Raw genomic sequence first — 8,689 nt, forward strand, 5'->3', positions numbered from 1 at the left:
AATCTACTCCTAATATCCATCTCAAATACCTTTCTTGTAACCTCTCCATCCCCTCTCTCTCTCTTCCCATCCCCATATCTCCACCCCATATCCTAAAACCGTCCATATTAATGCATCAAATAGCCATATCCTCCTCCCCCAATTACTACCAAATCTCCTTTTACCTATCCCCTATACTTGTCCCATAGCTACTGCCCCTCTGTTTATCCTGTCCTTTACCTGTCCTTCTTGCCTCCCATTCCTTTGTATTATATATCCTAATTACTTATACTCCTTAACCTCCTCTAATTTTTTACCTTTCCAGACCCAGCTAGCCTTTTTTAACCTCCCTCCACCTTTCCTGCACCTCATCACCTTCGACTTCCTCTCATTCACTTCCAGTCCCTTTTCCTCTAGATATCTCCCTAACCTTTCCATCATGCACCTCATCCCCCCCTCATCCTCTGCCATCAATACCACGTCATCCGCGTACGCTAACGTGTAGACCTTGCCCTCTCCTAGCCTCACTCCTCCCCATCTCCCTTTCCTCATCTCCTCCTCCATGTCCGCCATCAACATATTAGAGAGAAAAGGACTCAGAGGGCATCCTTGTCTCACCCCCCTCCCCGTCCAAAACTTCTCCCCCACCTCTTCCCCTATTCTAACCCTGAATCCTATTTCTCCTAACACTTCCTCACATCTCCTCACCGTCTCTTCCTTCACTCCCCTCCCTCTTAACGCTGTCATCAACTTCATCCTGTCCACCGAATCAAACGCTGCTCTCAGGTCCACAAAGAATAGTACTATTTGTCTTCCTTTCCTGCTTATTTGCCTGTTTATCAAATAATTCAGAACATAGATATTATCTACCGTTCCCATCCCTTTCCTGAACCCAGTTTGATTCGGTGGTAACATCCCTCCTTCCTCCACCTCCCCCATCAATCTCTCCGCTAACACCGACGCATACACTTTGTATAATGACGGTGTCAACGTTACCCCCCTATACTCTGAAACCTCCCTTCCCTCTCCCCTCTTCAAAATTGGCACCATCAGCCCCTCACTCCATTCCCCAATCCACCCTTCCCCCTTCCATATCCTATTGCATATCTCCCATACCCACTTCTCAATTCCCTCCCCTCCATATTTCCACACTTCTCCCGGTATCCCATCCACCCCCACCGCGCCTTTCTTTCCTTTAACCTGCCTATCGCCCTCCTAATTTCTCCCTTTTCTATCTGGTCTTCTTCCCTCCCCTTCTCCATCCTATTTCCTCTCATTACTACTCTCGATTCTACCCCCCCTAATAACTCCCTAAAATATCTGTTCCACTCTTCTATCTCAATCCCTCCTCCCATTCCTCCTTTGCCTTTCCCCCTTTCCCTCCTAACCACCTCCCATACCTGTCCCTCCGTCCTTGCTTCCATTGCCTTCCTCGTCCACTCCACATTATCCTCCTCTTTCTTCTTCCTACATAATCTCTTGTACTCTTTTTTTCTTTTTCTGTATTCTTCCCCTTTCCCCCCTATCCTCTTCCACCTTTTCAATTCCTTTGCCACCTCCCCCTTCTCTCTTCTACACTCCCCGTCAAACCACCCTCTCTTTTTCTCTCTCCTCTCCTTTCCTTCCCCCTCTTTCCCCTTGTCTAACACTTCCTGTATCTTCCTTTTCTTCTCTTCCCACTCCCCCTCCACCCCTTTCTCTTCTTGTTCGTCCCTTTGCTTCTCCCATATTTCCCCTATCCTCTCCCTAAATTTCTCCTTCCCCTCCTTCGTCCAGCTCCATCTCCTTTTCCTCTTTATCCCTTTTCCTTCCCCTCCTCCTCCTTTCCCTCTGATCCATATTACCACCGGCATGTGGTCCGAGTCCACCCTGTCTCCTATTTCTAACTTCGTAATTTCCTCTCTAACTTTCTCATTCCCTATCACGTAATCAATTACCGATCTCCCCTTCGGCCCCATATACGTCCACCCCCCTTCCTCATCTCCTGTTACTCCTCCATTCATTATCGCCCACCCCCTCTCCTTCAACTTTTCCACCAATCTTCTCCCTTCCCCATTTACCTTTGTATCCTTTGATTTTCTCCCCTTTCCCTCTTCTCCCTCATCCTCCCCCATCACTATTCCTCCCCCTAAATTTCCCGTTCTTGCATTGAAATCCCCCCCTATTATCGTTCTGACCCTGTCTCCCTCTTCCTCCATCCACTCGTTCATCTCCTCTAGTTTCTCCTCCAAATCTCCGTTAATGTACACTCCCACCAACCTCCATCTCTCCCCCTCTCTTTCTATCATCACCTCCAGCATTCCCCCTTTATCCGTTCTACCCTTTCCTTCTATTCTTATCCCTTTTCTCACCCCCGTTATAATTCCACCCATTGCCCTTCCTTTCCTACTCTTCCTCTTCGCATATTGCACCTCCCACTTAAATCCTCCCGGCATCCTCCCTTTTAATTTTTCCCATCCTTTTTCATCCACCCATGTCTCTAGGAAAAACATTACATCCCATTCCCCTATTGTTTCCCAGAAATCCGCGTCCTTATTTTTTAGACCCGCTACATTCCAATATGCCACCTTCCATCCTTCCCCCCCTCCTCCTTTCTCTTTTCCTTCTTTCCCGCCTCTTTCTATCTCTTTACCTCTCCCCTCTCTCCCTTTCTCTTTTTCACCCTTCCTTTCCCATTCTTTCCTTCCCCCCCTTTCCCGTCTCCTGTGTTGTCTCCATCTCCTTTCCTTTTATTTCCCCCCCCTGGTCTCTTCCCTCCTCTCATCCCCTTCTCCCTCTTCCTCTATTTCTTCTTTTATCTCGTCCCACCTCCATTATTTACCCTTCATCCAAATTCTCCCATATCTTACCCATGCTCTCCTTCCCTCTCTCTCTTCCCCTCTTGCCATCTCTCCTAATCTCCACATCATCCTTCTTTCCTTCCACGTTAGATCCTCCTCAATCCTCTCCCCCCTTCCTCTCAATCTTCTTTTTTTTTTCCATTATTTCCCTTTTAACTCCCATATCGCCCACCCTTACTAATACTGTACTTGTCCCGTCCCTTCTCTCTTCCCCTATTCTCCTCACTTCCTCTACTTGCCCCCCTACCCATATCCCCTTTAGTAAACTCTCTACCTCCCCTTTCACCCCCCTTCTCCTACCTTAACTCCTTTAATTATAACATTCCTTCTCTTTTCTTCCCTTTCTTTTCTTTCCCATTTCCATTCCATCTTATTAATCCTATCTTCCATCCCCTTAATCTCCTCTCCCTTCTTCTCTTTTCCTCTCCCCTCCTTCTTTCCCATCTCTAATTCTTTCATTTTTTCCCCCATCTCCTTAATCCTTTCCATAAACTCCTCTCTTTCCCTCCCCCATCTTTTCTCCCTCTCCTCCATTTCCTTCTTTAACCCTCTTACCTCTTCTCTTATTTCTTCCTGTCCTCTTATTCCCTCCTTGATCTCTTCTCTAATCTCTCTTCTTATCTCCCTCATTTCCTGTATTATCTCTTCCTTCCATTCCCTCCCCATCTCTTTTATCGTCTCCCCTATCCCTCCTGCCTCCTCTCTCCTCTCTACCTCTGGCGATCTTATCACCTTTTTGCTTCTCCTAAACGCCCAATCTAAATCCCCTATCTCCTCTCTCTCCTTTCTTAATCCTATTTCCTCTAATTCCTCCCTTTTCCTTTTCAACACCTCTTCTGCCGTCCCTGTGCTCCCTCTTCTCTCCCATTTTCCGCCTTCTTTATTCTTTCTATCTCCTCCATTTCTTTTCTCTCCCTCTCTCTTCTATATCTCCTATACTCTATGCCTGATAATTTCCCCTATACCAACGATTCGTTCCTCTGCTACTAGTAACTCTTTCCGGACCTACACCTGTCCCCTTTCTCTCCACTCTTTCTACACCTGCTCTCCCCCTTCCTATTTCCTTCCTATCCCCTCGTTCCCCTTACCTATCTTCCTAAACGCTGACTCACTCTTCCTGCCTCACTTCTCTTCCTTCTCACTGCTCTGTTCCCTTCTCACCCCACTTGCTTGCACTCCCCTTGCATTCCCTGTCTCCAGCCTCTCATTCTCTCTCTCTCTCTCCCCCTTTCTCTCCCTCACACCTCTAATACTTCACTTAGAATCACACACCGACAATCCTTCAACCTTCTACCACGCAACCGGAAACGGAAGTCTCTAATTATATATAACATACATAGTATATTTAAAAAATGTATATATTAGAAAAATTAGATATGTAAAATTTATGTTGCATATTAAATTACTGTACTTTCATTGAATCACTCAAATTTTAATCTTTTATTTTATTATCGTATTTTATTTTACTTAATTATTTCTTTTATTGCTCAATAATAAATTTGACAAACTCTACTGTTATATATACATATATATATATATGTGTATATATAATAAACATCAAATAATATACTGATAAGAATTCATAATTTTCAACTGTCAAAATTAAAAGACCAAATATTTTTCGACCGATACTTGCCAATTGATGTTTGTCTAATTAATCACACATCGTTTTGACCACGGTGTTTCGACCATAATTTTGGTCCATCGCACACTTGACAGTACACTTGAGAACGACAGAAATTCTATAAAACGTTGTGTGATTAATTAAATAAACATTAATTGGCCTGTATCGGTCGACAAAGATTTAGTCATTAAATAATTTCTTTTAGATTTTTAATTACTAAAAATGTAACGTAAAATTAACTTTACTTATTTATTTTAATGTGTATTCTTCAATATATTTAATTGTATTTCAAAAATAATAATTATATTTTTGATATATATTCGTGGTTAAAACAAACAGGATTGATATTTTTTATCGGTTTTTTAAATAAATAACACTATGAAATCATAATAAAATCTTCATAAAAGTAAAAGCATGCCAAGTAACATTTATAAACATAGTCAACATTGTATGTAAATATGCTTTCGGAAAAATTGTTCTAAAAATAATTAAAAAAAAATTTTAATATATACACACACGCACATTAATGTTTATTAATAGCATGTAGAATACACATATAGAATTACGCAATATACATATTACAGTCAAAATTTGTAAATATAATTTTAATATACTTTTAGGAATATGTAGTTCAAAAATAAATATTTACATAAATAATTACAAATTTAAATTGAATATTATATATTTTATTTTTCTGATTAAAATATAAAAAGAAGTGACATATATGTACTTATGCTTTGAATTGTATACTTCAAAAAATTTATTAATTTGAAAAATGACTTGTGCAATCACATTGTTTACTATCATCAAAGTTTGCTGTTTGCTCTCTAAATAAAATTAAATAGAAAAACTGTGGCGTCATTTTATCTGCATATAGATAATAAAAATATGTATTATCTTTATATCTGCATCTTACAAGTAGATAAAAAAAAAGTACTACCTTTACTATATTATTTATCTAAAATAATATTCAAATAATTTTGGTTTAGAATCATAGCACATAAAAATACTTAAAATAGACAGTAAAACGATAAAAATTTATAAATAAAAATATGAATACATATATTGTTGTATCCCTTTTATAATTTATATTTTTTGTATAACTGTGTTTACATAAGCAGTATTAAAAATTATTATCTAAAAATTTATTTACATAAATCTTCATATAATTTTATCTTTCATTAGATATACTTTCAAACATACTTAAAACAAAATTATCTTCATCTTATCTAAAACAAATTTACATATTTTTATCTCGTTTTTATCTAGTTTATTTAAAATTAATCTTAACACAACATTGTATCTATATCAAAAATTTATTACAGTATTTTATGGTCGTGTTTTAGATGGCCTATTACAAAGAGAAGATATGAAAATCTTAATACAACAAAGGGTGGAGGAAACATAAACTTTGTCACAAAAAACATAAATTCTGCGATACAATTGCAAAATTATTTGTCTCAAATTCTTTTTTACCATTATTTTTACAATAATAGATCAAACAAAAATTATTTCAATGGCTCCATCAATAATATATTGAAATTCGATAATGTAATAAAATTCTCGGGTAACATCAATGTATATGTAAAGCGTTTGCATAAAAATATACTTTTTCTTGAGCCTACAGATAAGCTTATAGATGAGCTGAAATATATGTTTTATATTGAGGAAATTAAATGCTTGTTCACGCCATTTCCCCAGTAGGATCTTCATATATATTATAATGCTACTATTATTACAATTTAATGTATTTATTCATTAGTTAATAATTCATTATATATAAATTTTTTAGAGGAATTGATCGCAAATCAATCGAAAGATATTGCAATATAGAAATGTCTCACTATGAAAAGCTATCCTCAATAGGAAATGAGTTGGACAGATATAGAGAGAAACCTGAAAGAGAACAGCTTTTGGAAAAAATTTGTACTTTTGTGGCAAAATATATTCAAATTCGAGAAGATGTATGTTACACGAATGTAAGTGCATCATTGGATACAATCGCACAAGAGGTACTGAATTGTCTCTTATTTGGCCTCGCTATTGTATATTTTGGAGACCAAAATTGTAAGTATAGATACATTAGATTCGACATTATCATCATTTTTCGGTAATCTTTCTTTTCTTCTTATACGCATACATATATAATTTTTATTATAAATATTTTCATAAGGATTAAAATAATATTTTAATTGTTTACAGCGTCACAAGTAGTTTAAAAAATGCACGATGCTTTCACATAAAAGACGAGAATTTCCCGAATTGTCTTATATATCATATATCAGTGTACAGGATACAAACAAATTGCTTTCGCGACCTCGCAATAACAACTAAAAAGGTTGAAAATTATTTATTTATTATTTATATTAATTTTAAGTTTATAATATACTTGTAAATTTACAAAGAATCAATAAATTACAATAAATATGTATAGGATGAAGAGAAATGTACTGTCTCTCATTTTTTAATTTATATAATAAGATCTTTGTTTACATTTAATCTTTGTTCATGTTTAATTTGCTTTTTTAGATGTTGTTGATATTAAAAAATTTCGTTGAAAAGTTTATAATGAATCATGAAATAACAGATTTGGGATTAGTCAAAGTAAAATGTATAATTTAAACAGAAAACGGATCATGAATTGTATTATATAATATATATACAATTGTAAAAATATATTGAACTTTGTGATGCTTTTAGATAACAATTATGTATAATTTACAATTTTTTATAATTTAACGTGTTTAAGTGTTTAGTGAGACATTTATTCACTATATGTATATAGAAAGAAGAGAAATGTAGAATCTCTCATTTTTTAATTTATAATTAGATCTTTGTTTATATGTCGTCTTTATTCATGTTTAATTAATTTTTTAGATGTTGGTGTTAACAAAAAATACCGTTATAGATTTTATAGCGGAACATAAAATAAAAGCTTTGCGATTAATTCAAATTAATTGTAATAGATAGGTAAAGAACATACGCGCACTAACAATCGCATATTAGTATATAATATATATACAATTGTAAAAATAATATATGATATTATTAAATCGGCCAATAGAGTCCAAGCGCGAAAAATTATTTTTTGCAAACAGTTTCAAGATATCATAATATGTCCGTGTTTTGAACAGTATATGAGCCTGCATCTGTGTCTATTTTTGTCATCATGTTTTTTAAGAAATATGAGTACAATATGAGTAAAGTACATCCGCGCACTAACAATCGCATATTAGTATATGATATATACAATTGTAAATATATTGAACTTTGTGAGATTCTTTTGGATAACAATTCTTTTAGATAACAATATGTATAATTTACAATTTTTTATCATTTAACGTGGTTAAGTGTTTATTGAGACATTTATTCACAAAAAAATCAATTAAAGTACAAATTTTACAGTTTGTGTCTTGTATTTCGTTTTAAACATTAAAACAAATAAATAAAAACGTAAAATATGCCGTAGTTGCATGGACCAACATAATAGACATGTTATATTGACGCATATACATGTATATACATATATACGTTTGACCTTTGTAGATAAATACTATGCCCTATTTTTGTATGCAATGTCAATTGAGAATCAACGACGAATAAAATATATTTATTATTCTTTGCTATAGTTATTGTATTAATTAATATAAACAATAAAATAAGAAAAATTGTGATTGCAAGAATTTGAATTAGTGCAGTAGAATTTATAAATTTAAAAATTTTAAAAAATTAATTAATTTATGTACTTTTTTTTAATACATTAAGTATATGCAAAATATGACATAATTAAAATTTAGAATTTATTAATATCTATTATTTTGAAACTTGTGTCATCGATAATGTTGCATTTGTATAAGTAAAAGCACGTATGTTAATAAAAGGCAATGATTTATATATTTTCAAATATATATAATATTTTTGTGTTGAAGGAGACAATAAAAACGTATTAATGATATTAGATTTTGTATGACATATTGTATGATAATTGCAGATTTTAAAAATTCGTGCAAGATTCAAGCAAGACTTTAAAATTTGACTAATTCCAACAAGTTATATCTTTCTTTTATGTAGAAAATCTCTTCAATGGATGAGGCATTATTTTAAGAAATATAACGAACAACGTTAATTATATATTAAAATATATTCAAATGTGGTAATTGTACAAAAACTTATACCAAAATTTTTTAAATATCTAAAAAAATAAAAAATACATAATTGAGAAACACATGCTTAGTCATGAGACAGC

The sequence above is a fragment of the Nylanderia fulva genome, unplaced genomic scaffold (genome assembly GCF_048542155.1).
Source record: "Nylanderia fulva isolate GAGA-0341 unplaced genomic scaffold, ASM4854215v1 Scaffold176, whole genome shotgun sequence".
Classification (NCBI taxonomy): Eukaryota; Metazoa; Arthropoda; class Insecta; order Hymenoptera; family Formicidae; genus Nylanderia; species Nylanderia fulva.